This window comes from Heptranchias perlo, unplaced genomic scaffold (assembly GCF_035084215.1).
Source record: "Heptranchias perlo isolate sHepPer1 unplaced genomic scaffold, sHepPer1.hap1 HAP1_SCAFFOLD_52, whole genome shotgun sequence".
Classification (NCBI taxonomy): Eukaryota; Metazoa; Chordata; class Chondrichthyes; order Hexanchiformes; family Hexanchidae; genus Heptranchias; species Heptranchias perlo.
In genome coordinates, this window is record NW_027139537.1 from 7,921,043 (window position 1) to 7,938,905 (window position 17,863).

At 45.6% G+C, this 17,863-nt stretch overlaps 2 non-coding genes across 2 annotated transcripts; both read left to right on the forward strand.

The window, feature by feature from the left end:
• The first annotated feature begins 10,177 nt into the window (after positions 1–10,177).
• On the forward strand, positions 10,178–10,250 carry trnam-cau (transfer RNA methionine (anticodon CAU)). The gene has a single exon. It is a non-coding gene; the product is annotated as a tRNA-Met (tRNA).
• Positions 10,251–17,397: 7,147 nt separating this feature from the next.
• On the forward strand, positions 17,398–17,471 carry trnan-guu (transfer RNA asparagine (anticodon GUU)). The gene has a single exon. It is a non-coding gene; the product is annotated as a tRNA-Asn (tRNA).
• The last annotated feature ends 392 nt before the right edge of the window (positions 17,472–17,863 follow it).

Consider the following 17,863-nt stretch of genomic DNA (forward strand, 5'->3'; position numbering starts at 1 on the left):
GTGGGGAAGGGAGAAGGGGTTTTAAACACCGGGAATCCAGAGGGGTTAAAGCCGGATTTGGGCTCCAGACTAACGGCAAAGAGAGGGAAGTGTCGGGAAGGTGAGGGGACAGAGGGAGGTGCATCTGGTTTGTTGCTCTGGGTTAAGAGAGCTGACAGGCGCTGGCACTAAACGGGAAAGGCGGTTGAGGACCTGCCCAGTGAGTGAGATTGGGAGGTAGACAAGGAAAAAGACATGTAGGAGCTGGAGGCGAGTCAGGAGCAGATAATTTGGGAACTTGCACGAACTGAAGTAAGGGATGAGGAGACACAGGATTCAATGCAGTGAGAGGAGAGGCTGTGATTCACAGAGAGAGACTGCAGCAGAGTGTGAGAGGAAATCTAATCTATAGGTCCCACTAACACAATCCAACTAATACATTCAACTGTTCATTTCTGTGGTTATTGGTGTCAGGGAACCTGTGTTGAGAATTAATTAAATCAACCTTGTTGTTTATTGAATTCAGCCGAGCTTTGAAAACACAGCATCCTCACAATTCATCACGATAAATAAATTGCTGATTCTATTCTTGAAGTAAATTTCAATTATATTTAGTGCTAAGTTGGAAAACAAGGAACATTCACAAAAACAGACTGAGGACCTGACAGGGATATAAACATGAGGAGCGAGTCCCACAATAAAAACTCACCCAATCTGACCACATCATAATAACACCTTCAAATCACATTTTCTCTGTTTAATTGTACTGGAAGTTTCAGCAGTTCATTCTGATGAATTATTCACACCACTCCCTCTCGCTTTCCCTCCCAGTCGCCCTCTCCATCACTCGTTCTACTCTCTTTCTCAAGTCCATTTTCATATCCGATTAAATCCTGTCATCCTGTGCCTGCAATCTGTTCACCAGCTCCATGTTCCACCGATCCTATTCTCAGTGTCGGTTTGTAAAATAGTGAACCCTCTGTGGAGTAGTTTAATATTTCTACAGATCATCCGATTCTCCACCTGTTCACCTACACGGTTCACTTCATCTACAAATCATGGAATAAACAGAATCAAATCCCTCTCCCAGGCATATCTCACAATAATTGAGATTCCTTTTCCTGTAATTATAAAGTAAAGTGATAGATGGCGGGATTGTTCAATTAACAATACGCCAAAATTACACTTACGATCTACAGATAAATGGAAGCGCTCCTGATTCCATCAGATACAGTGCAAATTGAGACAACATAACAACAGACATTTCATTTTACAGTGAAGTCCAGTGACAGTCATTGAATTCATCCACAGTGAAGCAGAGAAGGAGATGTGAAAGAATCAGCAGCAAACTCAGTTCAGTAACCAGACATCTGAAGCGGCGTCAGATACACACATAATGAAATAATATTTCATAACAGTGATCACCAATGAATACATTGAAATCCCAGTTGAATTGAAGCATATTATTGGCGAGGGAGGACACTGCTCTACCTCTTTGTAACAATGTAACACTGAGCTGTCTTATTATACAATCACTGAAAACACATTGATGAAAACATATTTCAGGACAGGTTAGTTCCACAAAATGAAACTGTTAACAGCTGCTGATATTCTGATACCAACTCTTCGCCCGGACACCCGATTCCAATACATTCCATACAGAGAATAATCCAGTAACATTGCCAGCTTTATATATACAAATTCATAACAGATATAATGTAACTCCTACAATATCGAAAGTTTGGAAGTTGAAGTGATATCATTATTCAACAATACATTCAATACAGAGAATAATCCACTAACAATACCAGGGTTGGATATAAAAGGGTCACTCTGGATATAATGCAGCTCCTACTGACGGAAAGAGCAGAGACTAAACATATTCAATCATTCAACTGATAGAACAGAACAGGTGACTGTGTTAAACATGGTAGGAGAAAAAAATCATATACCAAGTACAGCAGCAGAGTTAACACTGATTTACATCATTAACAGCTGAGATAACGGCTTACCTGGAACTCCAACCGCTGCAAGAACAGGATAATAAATGAGCATTATCTGATGGATTACTGGATATTCCATTACTGTGAGAAGCAGTGACTTCTGTTGACCAGGAAATCACGGCTCCGCCAGGCACTCTGAACTGATCCATTCCAACAAGCCCTGATTTATACAAGGGATAAGTCTCCATTGACACGATTATATCCCTGATCATTGCTATTAGTTACAGTCAGTTTAACAAACACATTAATCAGCAGCTTTGACTCCGATGTAAATAATGCTGTGGATATAACACAAACATCTCAAAGTCCAGGTCATTATCTCAATCAGACATCTCTCAGGAATAAAGTTGAAATCTGTTCTCATACAGGACTGATCCAATAATAATGAACGGCTTCATTTACAGATTTATATAATTATATTAACCATGTTCACTCCTGGTGGTTCATTTATAAATGTTACCGATTGTCCGCAGTGTAGACTGAATCCAGGGACACAAGCAGACCCGTTTCACTCTGTTCCTGCAGTTTCCCAGTTAAAATATGAATTGTGAGTCTCTGACACGAGGAAAGTTAAAGGGCAGGTTGAGGATTGCAGCCCAGAAATGACTGGGGACGGACACTGAACGAGATCCACCTCCTGGACCCTCGAACTTATTCCCACTAAACTGCTGACCACCCAACTTCCCTTCCTGGCCCTCATGCTAGCTGATATTCTTAACGGTTCTCTATCCTCAGGTACTGTCCCCCTCTCCATCAAATCTGCCATCATTGCCCCCTCCTCAAAAAACCCACCCTTGACCCCTCTGTCCTTGCAAGCTATCTCCTCCATCTCCAACCTTCCTTTCCTCCCCAAAGTCCATGAAAGTTTCGTCGTCTCCCAAATCCGTGCCCATCTTTCCAACAACTCCATTATTTACAAGAGGATCCATAGACTTGCCAATATTGACGGGGTCTCCAGAGATTGTACCAATATTCGCAGAATGGTCTCCAAACTGACCAGTAGGATGGTTCAGTTCCCATCTCTGAGTTTAAACCCATCCCTTGTTAAGTGTGTAGAAATTCTCTGAAATGAAAGGATTTCACTCAGAAATAATCTGCAATCTGTAAATAAAACTGCTCTCGCTTCACATCAGTGCTGTCAGACTGTGGGTCTCATAGATTCTCTTCTTCCAAATATTTATTAAAATAATGTACTGGGCTTTGGGTTTTCCATCTGTGTAATATTTGGTTAAATATTTGTTGTGATAGAAACATTGTTGGATTTAAAGTTGATAACTGAATCTGTTTGTTCAGTGCCTGTAATTAATATCAATCTCCATGGGCCCTACTTGTATCACTGGAATGTTTCTCCCTGCTATTAATAAGCGACTACATTCAACATGTTATCCCATAGTGTCAGTGGGAGCATCACCTCCAAGGTGGCCGACGGAGCATGTCGAGCTAGATTTATGCGCGCGCATTCCGGACGCCATCTGGGCACAGAAGGAGGCCTCATAGCGCCTAGACAACGGGCGTTACACGACCCAGTTTGTCGCCCAGTGAGAGTGACACATCGGGGGAGGCTTCACAGTGTTGGAAATGCAGTGAAATACATTGAAGTGTTTATAAACACAGAAAGCTGAAACACCAGGGGAGGCTTCACAGTGTTGGAGACGGAGTGAAATACAGTGAAGTGTTTATAAACACAGAAAGCTGAAACACCAGGGGAGGCTTCACAGTGTTGGAGACGGAGTGAAATACAGTGAAGTGTTTATAAACACAGAAAGCTGAAACACCAGGGGAGGCTTCACAGTGTTGGAGACGGAGTGAAATACAGTGAAGTGTTTATAAACACAGAAAGCTGATACACCAGGGGAGGCCTCACAGTGTTGGAGACGGAGTGAAATACAGTGAAGTGTTTATAAACACTGAAAGCTGATATACCAGGGGAGGCCTCACAGTTTTGGAGACGGAGTGAAATACAGTGAAGTGTTTATAAACACTGAAAGCTGATACACCAGGGGATGCCTCACATTGTTGGAGACGGAGTGAAATACAGTGAAGTGTTTATAGACACTGAAAGCTGATACACCAGGGGAGGCCTCACATTGTTGGAGACGGAGTGAAATACAGTGCAGTGTTTATAAACACTGAAAGCTGATACACCAGGAGAGGCCTCACAGTGTTGGACAGGGAGTGAATTACAGTGAAGTGTTTATAAACACTGAAAGCTGATACACCAGGGGAGGCCTCACTGTGTTGGAGACGGAGTGAAATACAGTGAAGTGTTTATAAACACTGAAAGCTGATACACCAGGGGAGGCCTCACTGTGTTGGAGACGGAGTGAAATACCGTGAAGTGTTGATAAGCACCGAAAGCTGATAAACCAGGGGAGGCCTCACAGTATTGGACACGGAGTGAAATACAGTGAAGTGTTTATAAAGACAGAAAACTGACACATAGGTAATTAGGAAGATCGGAACAGTATTAGGCCATTTAGCCCCTCGAGCCTGTTCCGCCTTTCAATGAGATCATGGCTGATCTGTGACCTAACTTCATACAACTGCCTTATTCCCATATCCCTTGTTACCGTTGGTTTGCAGAAATCTTTCAATATCAGATTTAAAATTATAATTGAGCTAGCATCAACTGCCGGTTGATGAAGAGAGTTCAAAACTTCTCCTAACCTTTGCGTGTCGAAGTGTTTCCTAACTTCACTCCTTAAAGTCCTGCCTTTAACTTTCAGGCTGTGTCCCCGAGTCCTAGACTTCTGAACCAGCGGAAATAGTTTCTCTCTATTCAACTGATCAGTTCCCCTTAATACCTTGAAAACTGCGATCGAATCATCCCTTAATCTTCTAAATTCCAGGAAATGCAAGCCTAGTTTGTGGAATCTCTCCTCGTAATTTAATCCTGAGTATCCAGGTATCATTCTAGTAAATCTGCGCTGCACTCCCAAGGCCAATATATCCTTCCTAAGGTGTGGTACCCAGAACTGAACACAGTACTCCAGGTGTGGTCTAACCAGGGCTTTGTATAGTTGCAGCATAACTCCTACCCCCCCAGTATCCTAGTTCTCGAGATATAAAGGCCAGTATTCCATTCGCCATATTTTGATTATTTTCTGTACCTGTCCATGATATTTTAATGATCTATATACATGGACCTCGAAGTCTCTTGTGATGTTGTGATTTCCGTTCCCACTGCTGTTTTCCTGCATCACTTAAAAAGTACAATCCTGGTCCCACTGCTGCTGAGACCCTGATCTGTTGTTCTGCCATCTCAAGCCTTCATTTTTCCAACACTCTCGGCACCTCACACATTTATATTATCAGAGCGATGAAATCCCACCTCGAATCATCGAACCCTTCAGCACAGAAGGAGGCCATTCGACCCATCGTGCCTGTGCCAGCTCTTTGAACGAGCTTTCCAATTAGTCCCACTCCCCTGCTCTCTCCCCAGAGGCCTGGAAATATCTCCTTTACGCAAAGGGAAAGATATCTAATTCCCATCTGTGAGTTACCACCTGGGCCAGTGTCAGGAGCGGTGGGGCAGGTCTCAAGCTCGGTCAATGCAGCTCCAGTGGGATTACTGCCCAGGGAGAACTTCCAGCCCTAATTTTCCACTTGGTGGCCCAGTAAATATCAGTAACCGCACTCCAGGCCTCGACCTGCATGTGGATAAAGTCGCAGGAGGTCTGGCAGTAACAACAAATGGATCACTCGACCCTGCTGTGCCGTCACTGTTACAGGATCTGTTCAAATGTTCATACAGTGGAATCCAATCGATTAACCCGCTCGACCAAATGATGACAGTTTCCTGCTGACCATTCCAGCCCATTCCCCATCTATTGCTGCTCAATTACAGCACAGAAGGAGAGAGTTTGGATTGGCCACCGGTGCCCGGTGCAAGCTCACAGTGTGACGCATCCAGTTAAAGGGGCCTCACCCTGAGGTCTCACGGTGTGACCCATCGATTTAAAGCAGCCTCAGCCTGAGATCTCACAGTGTGACCCGTCCAGTTAAAGGGCCTCATCCTGTCATCTCACGGTGTGACCCGTCCAGTTAAAGAGGCCTCACCGTTTGATCTCACGGTTTGACCTGTCCAGTTAAAGGGGCCTCACCCTCTGATCTCACGGTTTGATCTGTCCAGTTAAAGTAGCCTCACCATCTGATCTCACTGTTTGACCCGTCCTGTTAAAGGGACGAGAGAGAGACAGAGGAAATTGTCCCAGCTCCAGAAAAGCATACGGGATCTGCTCCAGCTGCAGTCGATGGGGATCGATGTCGGGGAGGAACCAGAGGGTTGAAGGGCCAGAAAGTCTCGCTCTTCACCTCCGAGGCCTCGAAGATCACCTTTCGGTCCAGAGTCCGCTCCGTGGAGCAGGGCGAGAAGTGCTCGCGCTTATTCATCCAGAAGCTGCACAGAGAGACCTCTGGTGATCAGCAGCCTGAAGGAGGAAGAGGGCGCGGTGCCGTCTTCACAGACCGACATACTGAGGATCAGCAAGTCCTTTTATGCCGGGCTGTATGACACAAATCCCAGAGAAAGTACGGCCTCCAGTCCTTCATTTCCTCTATATCGGAGGTCTTTGAGGACAGCGAGCGGGAGAGCCTGGATCGGCCACTGACCTTGGCAAGCTGACAAAGGTCGTCCGGTCCTTCGAGAAGAGTGGAACTCTCGGGAGCGATGGTTTACCGGTTGAGTTGTACTCGACTCTATGAGACTGGATGAACCCAGACCTACTGGATGTGTACGGGGGTATGTTTCTGGCAGGCAGCATGTCAGAGTCCATGAGGAGTGCATCATCATCCTCATCTACAAGCGGAAGGGGGAGAGGAAAGAAAACAGAAATTGACGACCTATTTCCTTGCTAAATGCCGACTATAAGATTCTGTCGAAGCCCATCGCCAATAGGCTCGAGTCTGCTCTGGAGTGGGTGATCCACCCGGATCAGACCTGTAACTGTACCCGGCAGGAAGATCTCTGATAGCCTTGTGCTGCTCAGGGATACAATCGCCAACGTGCAGGAGAGAGGGGTGAACACCTGCCTCACCAGCCTGGACCAGGAGAAGGCCTTCGACAAAATATCCCACAGGTACATGATGGACACGCTCTCCAAAATGGGGTTTGGGGAGGGAATCTGCGATTGTATCCGATTGCTACTACGTGGACCTCCATAGCGCAGTTCTAATCAATGGGCGGGAGTCGGAGAGATTTCTGAACAGATCTGAAGTCAGGCAGGGCTGTCCTCTCTCCACGGTCTTGTTCATGTGTTGTATCGAGCCATTTGCCCCGTCCATTAGGAAGGGCACAGGTATCAGGGGGATGACGATCCCAGGCAGCGGAGGCTCTCAGGTTAAGGCCCCCCTGTACACGGATGACGTCGCCGTCTTTTGCTCCGATCAGCAGTCGGTCCAAGACTGATCGGCATCTGCGAACGTTCCGAGCCTTCATTGGCCTTCATTGCAAGAGGATTTGAGTACAGGAGCAGGGATGTCTTACTGCAGTTTTCCAGGACCTTGGTGAAACCACATCTGGTGTATTGTGTGCAGTTTTGTTCTCCTTATCTGAGGATGGATGTCCTTGCCATGCAGGGAGTGCAATGCAGGTTTACCGGACTGATTCCTGGGATGGCAGGACTGATGCATGAGGAGGGATTGGGCGACTAGACCTATATTCACGAGAGTTTAGAAGAATGAGAGGTGATCTCTTCGAAACAGATAAAAGTCTAACAGGACTAGACAGACGAGATGAAGGGAGGATGTTCCCTATGGGTGGGGCGTCCAGAACCTGGGGTAACAGTCTCAGGATACGGGGTATACCATTTAGAACCGAGATGAGAAGAAATGACTTCACTCAGAGGGTGGTGAACCTGTGGAATTCTCGACCACAGAAGGCAATGGAGGCCAAATGATTAGATGTACTCAAGAAGGAGATAGATATATTTCTTAATGCTAAAGGGATCAAGGGATATCGGGAAAAAGCGGGAACACGATACTGAGTTAGACGATCAGCCATGATCATTTTGAATGGCGGAGCAGGCCTGAAGGGCTGAATGGCCTACTGTGCTCCTATTGGCTATGCTTCAAATGCTGGTCTCGGGGTCCAGAGTGAACGGCAGGAAGGGTGAGGCCATGTTCTATGGTAGGTGGGAGAGCCGATCCTTTGTCCCCTTCATAGTCAGATCCGACTACCGGATGATGCTAGGGATCTGGTTCGTGGGGCCCCAGGCCTCCACCAAGAAATGGGAGGAGCGAGTCGCCAAGGCCAAGCAGAAGCTTGGTATGTTGGGGGGACGATCCCTCTCCATAACCAACAGGAACCTGGTGATAAAGTGTGAGGTACTCACGGTGTTGCTCTACGGGGCCCAGGTCTGGCCCATTCCTCACAGCTCCGTCACCACAGTCATCCGAGCTATGTTCCACTTTGTCTGGAGGTCCAAGGTAGGATGCGTCCACAGGGACACCATGTACAAGGCCCCAGACAAAGTGAGGAGGAGCGTCCCCAAAGCTGCCCTGATCCTGATGGCCACCTTTGTGTGTGGCTGCCTCAGGATGTGTGTAGAGCCCTGGTACACAAACACCAAGTGTCACTACGTGCTGAGTTTCTACCTGTGAAATACATTGAGAAAACTGGGCCTGGTCATGCTGGCCGAGCAGACACAGGACGTCCCGTCCAGATGGACCGTCCCCCAAAACCTGTCCCAGGTGGAGAAATTACTGAGGAGGAACCACTTCGACCACAAGGCCGTCAGACAGTGGAACGTTCTGGGGGTCCTGCAGGAAAAGTAGAGGGTGGATCCGATCGACCAGTTCCCCGACCAGACGGTCGATGCCATTTGGCAGAACGTCTCGTCACCAGAACTGACCAACAGGCACCAGGATGTGGGCTGGATGGTGGTGAGAAGGGCCCTTCCCCTGCAGTCCTTCCAACATGTACGGTACCTCAGCACCACCTCCAGCTGCCTTCAAGGCTGCAACGGGAATGAGACCGTCGTCCGTCTCCTGGTGGACTGGACCTTTACGCAGAAAGTTTGGAGAGAGATGCATTGGTGTGTGTCCCGGCTGATCACCAACACCTCGGTAACACAGGACGCTGTGCTCCATGAACTGTTTTCCGGGAGGCACACCGAGACAGATGTCAGCTGCTGCTGGAAGACCATCAACTCGGTGAAGGAGGCCCTTTGGTCCGCCCGGAACCTGCTGGTCTTCCAGCTGGAGGAGTTATCCACGACCGAGTGTTGCCGACTGGCACACTCCAAGGTCCAGGAGAACGTGCTGCGGGACGCACTGAGGCGCGTTGCGGCCTACGCAAGGGCTCTATGGGGAAAGAGCACCGTGTAAAGGCATCCCACCTTTTATTATACGGAATGTATTATCAGACATGTACTGTGTATTGTATTGAAATAATGGGATCATAGTGTGTGCGGTATGATTTGTATTGTTTTGAATTGAAATTGCGAACTTTAACCCTGAACTTTATGTATCATTAAATTTTATGAAATAAAGTATATTTTGAAAATTAAAAAAAATTGCTGCTCAACGGCACTCCTTCGAGCAGCGAGAGACCTGTCCGAAAGACTGACAGAAGTCTTTGTTTGCCTGAAAGTGATGTCCGGTTTGACGTGTTGTTGTTCAAAGGCACTCCCTGCTGGTGAGCAGAGGCAAATGCTGGAGCAAAACAGCTTTAAGGTTTGAGAAAGGAAAAGCGCCAACATTTTAAGCAGTAAACAGTCTGTAAAGTTAAGAGAGCGGCCTTGAGCTCAATACCGCTTAATCCAAAAGCACGTTCGTTATTTTGAGACAGAATTAAACCAACGATTTAAGAGTGATTGTGCTTTCAAGTTTTAATCTCTACAAGTTTTCCACACTACCAGCTGAGCTATCGAAGGGAAACAGCAAAGGTCTCTCTCTTTGGTGATTGTTCACCGTGTGCCTTTTGACACTCCCGGGCTCGTGAAGTCGTGTGGGCATGACCGAGACTGACTCGGTACCTGCTCATACCGCAGCGCTGTGAGCGTGTGAGCTCCGACTTACTCGACACACCTTTGGCCAGTCGAGCAATGGGGAACGTGTCTGACCAAAATTCAGAAGATTGTTGGTTCGATTTCCACCTGGATGGAGAGTTTTTGCAAACTGCCGATTAGTTTATGATTTTACACCTTGCAAACTGTCCTACTTGATAGAGCTGCCTGGATATTTATGCAGCAAGTGCCTTCTTAGCGCAGTCGGCAACGCGTCAGTCTCATAATCTGAAGGTCCTGAGTTCAATCCTCAGAGAAGGCATCATTAAGCTTTTATTTTCCATCTTTGCTCAAGACCAAAATCAATATTTTTTTCGTCCTGCAGCACGTCAAAATATTTTCTGCCCCTTGACCTCTCTGTACAGTAGAACGCAGTGAAGCTTAAGAAGTACATGGACCATGGGCTCGCTGAAAACTGACGCCACTTTTGTTTCTGGACAATTGACCCAAGTCAAAAGGTGAGTGGAGAATGCAAGAATCTATCTTGCTATCTCTCACCTGCTCAGCGAGCATTCGACTTGAATCATAGAAAGATTACAGCACGGAAGGAGGCCATTCGGCCCATCGAGACCACACCAGCTCTATGCAAGAGCAATCCAGCTAGTCCCACTCCCCCGCCCCATCGTTTTTCCTCATGTCATCTTTGGTGCTTTTGCCAATCACCCTAAATCTATGTCCTCTGGTCCTTCACCCTTCTGCAAATGGGAACGATTTCTCTCTATATACTCTGTCTAAACCCTTCATGGTTTTGAAAATCTCTATCAAATCTCCAGCTTCTCCAGTCTATCCACGTAACTAAAGTCCCTCATCCCTGGAATCATTCTAGTAAATCTCTTCTGCACCCTCTTTAATGCCTTCATATCTTTCCTAAAGTGCGGCGCCCAGAAGTGGACACAATACTCCAGTTGTGTCTGAACCAGTGTTTTCTAAAGGTTCATCATGACTTCCATACTTTAGTACTCTCTGCCTCTATTTATGAAGCCCAGGATCCCGTATGCTTTTTCAACCGCTTTAGAATCATAGATAGAATCATAGAAGTTACAACATGGAAACAGGCCCTTCGGCCCAACATGTCCATGTCGCCCAGTTTATACCACTAAGCTAGTCCCAATTGCCTGCACTTGGCCCATATCCCTCGATACCCATCTTCCCCATGTAACTGTCCAAATGCTTTTTAAAAGACAAAATTGTACCCGCCTCTACTACTGCCTCTGGCAGCTCGTTCCAGACACTCACCACCCTTTGAGTGAAAAAATTGCCCCTCTGGATCCTTTTGTATCTCTCCCCTCTCACCTTAAATCTGTGCCCCCTCGTTATAGACTCCCCTACCTTTGGGAAAAGATTTTGACTATCGACCTTATCTATGCCCCTCATTATTTTATAGACTTCTATAAGATCACCCCTTAACCTCCTACTCTCCAGGGAATAAAGTTCCAGTCTGTCTAACCTCTCCCTGTAAGTCAAACCATCAAGTCCCGGTAGCATCCTCGTAAATCTTTTCTGCACTCTTTCTAGTTTAATAATATCTCAACCTGCCCTGCCACTTTCAATGATATTTGCACATATACCCCCAGATCTCACTGTTCCTGTATCACTGTTAGAATTGTGCCCTCCAGTATATTTTGCATCTCCTCGTTCTTCCTACCGAAATGCATCAATTCGCATTTTTCTTCGTTAAGTGTCATTTGCCATGTGTCCGCCCATGCAACCAGTCTGCATATATTCTCTTCAATTCTATCACTATCCTCCTCACTGTTCATTACCCTTACAAGTTTGGTGTCATCTGCAAATTTTGAAGTTGTGCCCTGTGCACCCAAGTTCAAGTCATTGATATATATAAAGGAAAGCAGTGGTCACAGCACCGACCGCTGGGGAACACCACTGTCCACCTCCCTCCAGTCCGAAAAACAACCGTTCACCACTACTCTGTTTCTTGTCCCTTAGCCGATTCTGTATCCATGTTGCTACTGCCCCCTTTATTCAATGCCCTTCACAGTAGTTGTTTCGCACTCGCCTCCAAGCAGTTCCACGATCAGCAGAGAAATCTTGCCTTGGGATGGCCCCCTCCCTGACGACAATCAATACTTTGCTCCAATCGGTGGTATCGAGCATAAGCAAGTGAGCAACAGCAGAACGGGAAGCCACAGTAATCATGAATGATGCTGAGAAGAGCCCGAGCCTGCGGAAGGTAGACGAGATCTCAGGAAAGGAACAGTGGCCCCGAGCTTGAGGGAGCAGCGAGAGCCCTGTCTGACTGATCGAAGACATTTTTGCCTGAAATCGGTTTGCGGTGTTGTAGCTCAAAGGCACTCCTTGCTGGTGAGCAGAGTCAAATGCTCGAGCAAAACAGCCGTGTTCTGAAAGACACAGAAAGCTTTAAGGTTTGACAAAGGAAAAGTGGTCTCCTGTGCCTCAGCGCCAACATGTTAAGCCGTAGGCTGCCTGTAAAGTTAAGAGAATGGCCTAGAGCTACTTACTCCAAAAGCACGTTTATTACTTCGAACCAGCAAACTTTGATCTGTTAATTGTACTGTAGACCTCTGCTCTACAAGTTGAGCGATCGAAAGGAAGCAGCTGATGTCTCTCTCTTTGGTGATTGTTCACCGTGCACCTATTGACACGCCCGGACTCGTGGAATCGCGTGGGCATGACCGAGACTGACTCGGTAACTGCTCATTCTCCAGCGCTGTGGGAGTGTGAGTTACTGCATGCTTTTTGAAAACTGGGCCAGTGGAGCAATGGATAACGTGTGGAGGGTCGATACCCGTTTGATTCGAAAGTTTCTGCGAATTTTTTTTATTAAAAACATATATTACTGCATAAAATTTAAGAATACACAGAGTTAAAACTAAATTTCACAATTTCGAAGCAATACAGTACAATACAGACCGTATCTCACGGTATGAACCGTCCAGTTAAAGGGGCCTCATGCTGTGATCTCACGGTGTGAACCGTCCAGTTCAGGGGGCCTCATGCTGTGATCTTATGCTATGAACCGTCCAGTTAAAGGGGCCTCACCTTGTGATCTCACGGTGTGATGCATCCAGTTAATGGGGCTTCAAAAATGATCTTTCGCTCCAGAGTCCGCTCCGTGGAGCAGGACGAGAAGTGCTCGCGCTTCTTCTTCCAGAAGCTGCTCAGGGAGACTTCTGTGATCAGCAGCCTGAAGAAGGAAGACCTCACAGACCAACATACTGAGTCCACCCCACCTTGTAATTTGCTCATTTACCTCATGCTCATGCTTTAATATTGCATTTTTTAAATAAAGATTAGAAAGTTATTTGATAAACTTGAGTAATGAAGGAGGAGAGACAGAAAGCGATAGAGAAACAACAACAGAGCAATAAACAGGTTGAACGAGGAACTGATATGGAGAGATAGGGAGATAAAGGTAGATAGATAGATAGCTATATAGATAGATAGATGGATAGATAGAGATAGATCGATCGGTAGATAGATATCTGGTTAGATGGATAGAGATATATAGATAGATAGATGGATGGATGGATGGATGGATGGATAGATAGATGGATAGAGAGATATAGAGATAGAAAGACAGATGGATGGATGGATAGATATATGGATAGAGAGATTTATAGATAGAGAGATAGATGGATAGTGAGATAGATGAATCGATTGATAGATAGATGGAGAGATAGATGGATAGAAAGATAGATAGATGGATAGATAAATATATAGATAGATAGATACATTTAAAGCAGTGGAGAGACAACGATACATAGTTTGAGGTGCTGGATTAGTTTAAGACGCTGTACTAATTTGAGGTACTATATTAGTTTGAGGTACTGTATTCGCTTGAGGTGCTGTATCACTTTGAGGTGTTGTATTGGCTTGAGGTGCTCTATTAGTTTGAGGTGCTGTATTAGTTGAAGTACTTTATTAGTTTGAGATACTGTATTAGATTGAGATGCTGTATTAGTTTGAGGTATTATATTACTTTCAGGTTCTGTATCGGTTTGAAGTACTGCATTAGTTTAAGGTGTTGTATTTGTTTGAGGTACTGTATTAGTTTGAGGTACTTCATTAGTTTCAGATGATGAATTAGCTTGAGGTATTATAGTAGTTTCAGATTCTCTATCCGTTTGAGGTACTGTATCAGTTTGAGATACTGTTTTAGTTTGAGGAGCTCCATCAGTTTGAGGTGTTATATTAGTTTGGGGTATCTGTATTGTAAGGAAAGAGTCAGTCTTTATATTGAAGTAATATTAACCTTTAGCTTTTGCCTCTTAAGTGAGGAAGTATAAATCTCCGTTGGGAGAATGAAACTACAATCATAAGACAGATTTGCTTCATTTTATATGCATGCATATGTTTAATATAGAGACGAGTAGATTCTGAAGTCCAGAAACACTTGGATTGTTGCTGATATCATTATACTCGTAAGTTTAATTATCCTTTTGATATAAACAATTGCCTGACAATCATAACAAGACCTTTAAGTCATTCATAGCTGCTGTGTATGTGTGTCAGGCAGCATTGTGTGCTATTCGTCTTACCAGCTTCACAGGCAAGCAGGAGAGGTGTGACATCTGTATGATTGCTACGTATCATTCCAAGCTGATTCTGCGGGAAAGGACTGTACTGGTGAGAGATAAACACCATTCTGTTTTCTGGTCAATTGGCAAGGCCATATGTTTTAACTATCAAGTTCAAAAGTTATAGTTATGATGAATGCCTGAAGCAGAACACCTGGCTGTGCGGAAGGAGCCTGTTTGCACCACAAGGCGACATCTAGTGGAGGAGTGTAGTTAGGTGATGAGGGAAGTGATACTCTGACAACATGGAAAATGTTGGAAACCCTCAGCAGGTCAGGCAGCATCTGTGGAGAGAGAAACAGAGTTAATGTTTCAGGTCAATGACCTTTCATCAGAACCAAGTTGGGCAGTTGTGTTCGGTACTAGTATGAAACATAGGAATTGTTTCACTCATGTGGGGTGATTTGGGTACTTTTTTGTCTTTGGAAGTTCAAGATCCAAAGTAAAATAAGGGTTTATCTGGGATTTGAACTCGGAACCTCTCACATATTCATAGTAACAAACCCGAAGCAAGAATCATACCCCTAGACCAACGAGCCCACTACTAACGACCAATCCACTCTAGAGCTAGCCATCGTGAAACGCTTTTTGGTGGCTATCCTTGATAAGCAATTATGAGGACAGGTTGCATGGACGACACTTGCATTCCCTTGAGTTTAGAATATTAAGGGGTGATCTAATTGAGGTGTTTAAGATGATTAAACATTTGACAGGGCAGATAGAGACTATTTCCTCTGGTGGGGAGAGTCCAGAACAATGGGGCGTAACCTTAAAAAATTCGAGCTGGGCCATTCAGGGGTGATGTCAGGAAGAATTTCATTACACAAAGGGGAGTGGAAATCTGGAACTCTCTCCCCCAAAAAGCTGTTGAGGCTGGGGGTCAATTGAAAATTTCAAAACTGAGATTGATAGATTTTGGGGCTAATTCGGGAGTTTAATGACTTTGACATTTTTCCCTGTGACTTGTATCGTTTCGATCGATGAAATATTCGTGAAAAGAGTCAGTGCAAAGAGAGTCAACGGTTCATGTTTTCCCGAGACACTTCCTTCAGACCTGAGACGGAAAAGTTTGTCGTTTCCGTAGTGTAGCGGTTATCATGTTCACCAGTTACACGCAGAAAGTCCCCGATTTGATCTCGGAGGGAAGCATTTTGTTGGGACTTGCTCCCCATAAACCTCCAGGGTCGAGTTTCTTCAAGCGTGGAAGGGGCTACAAACCTTTTTAAATTTAACAGCGGATGCACCAGATTCTTGGTGTAATAAGCAGTAAACATTTTTAAGCAGACTCCTAAAATACAGTATGTAAAATGGGAAGGGATAAAAGTTCATGACATGCAAAGCACAAAGGTTTATTAACGTTTTAATTGTCACTTGGTAAACAAGTTAGCATTTCCTTCGGTGTGCAACAGAACGTATGAATGGTGATTAAACAGAACAATAAGTGTCTCACAGACTTGAATTATTTTTGTGCAATGAACTATTCCCAATCACTAGGGAACACTGCATCAAACATATATCGACCGTTCTTTCATCGTCGCTGGGTCAAAATCCTGCAACTCCCTACCGAGCAGCACTGTGGGAGAACTTTCACCACACGGACTGCAGCGGTTCAAGAAGGCGGCTCACCACCACCTTCTCAAGGGCAATTAGGGATGGGCAATAAATGCTGGCCTCGCCAGCGACGCCCACATCCCATGAACGAATAAAACAAATCTCTGTGCTCTTCCAATTCTGGCCTCTTGCGCATCCCCGATTTTAATTGCTCCACCATTGGAGGCTGTGCCTTCAGCTGCCTCGACCCGAAGCTCTGCAATTCCCTCCCTCAACCTCTCCGCCTCTCTCTCCTTTAACACATACCTTAAAACCTAACTCTTCGACCAAGCTTTTGGTTACCTGTCCCAATATCTCCTTATGTGGCTTCGTGTCAAGTTTTGTTTAATAACGTTCCTGTGAAGCACCTTGTGACGTTTTACTACGTTAAAGGCGCTATGTAAATACAAGTTGTGTCCTCTGGATATCGACCCTCCTGCCAATGGATAGAGCTTCTCCCCATCCATTCTATCAAAATAATTTGAACACCTCTATTAAATCTACCCTTAACCTTTTTTTGCTCCGAGGAGAACAATCCCAGCTTCTCCAGTCTCTCCACATAACCCATCCCTGGACACGATGCAAGGCGGAGGTTTGCAACCAGGTTTGAAAATTATTGCCAGTCGGAAGCTGGACAAATCGAAAGGAACCGAAATGACAAACAGCTTTGTGAATCTGCACATACGCTTTGGGAAACGGAATTGGAGACGAATAAAGGACTGTCCAGACAGGCGGCCAAGACGCAGTTGAGTCGGCATGTCCCCCTGGAACAGTTACTCTGATGTTATGAGTGAAATTAAGAGGTCGGAGCCATTTAAACCGCTCCCAGTTACTGCAGATCAGGCATCAAATCCTGACATCAGCATCAGGACGCTCAGAATATTTTTTTTATTCGTTCATGGGATGTGGGCGTCGCTGGCGAGGCCGGCATTTATTGCCCATCCCAAAAAGCCCTTGAGAAGGTGGTGGTGAGCCGGCTTTTGAAACCGCTGCAGTCAGTGTGGTGAAGATTCTCCCACAGTGCAACTAACGAACAGACAAAGCACCGGTGTGCACGCCGGTTGCAGGAGAGCTGGTTGGCGGTGATATCGACGCTGTGAGCGAGACCAGACCGTTCCCATGTTTCCACAAACAATGTCCCATCCTTTATTTCTGGAAAAGTAACACTGATAGTGGACAATTGCATTTCTGTGGCTGCAACATGTAACTTTGGGTAGGTGACACGCTGCTTTAGTGTATCTTGCAAGAAAAAAAAAACAGACGGTCTCTGTGGCGCAATCGGTTAGCGCGTTCGGCTGTTAACCGAAAGGTTGGTGGTTCGAGCCCACCCAGGAACGGAAATTGCACTTCGGATTCATTGCCTCATTCTGATGGCCCTGAAGCCGGTGCCAAGTTTCGATTCCTGATCTGCAGAAACTGGGAGCACTTTAAATGGCTGCGATCTCTTCATCTCATTTCAAGTTTTCTAATGTGTGATTTGGCTGCAAGAAAACACTCTGTGAACAATGTCATCTGAGCATGCCTGATTCGCCATAATTTACACTGCGGTCGGATATCAGGCACATGAAAAAAAACCAGTGAAATGTTTGTTTCGGCGCGATGCTCTGGGATTCCCTGCCTGACCATCGCCACCGATCCTTCTCTGCAGCCTTCCGAAATACAGCGCAGTAAATGTATCCCTGTGAAATGAGCTCCTGGACAGTAATACGGAAATTAGTTTGGCTGAGGA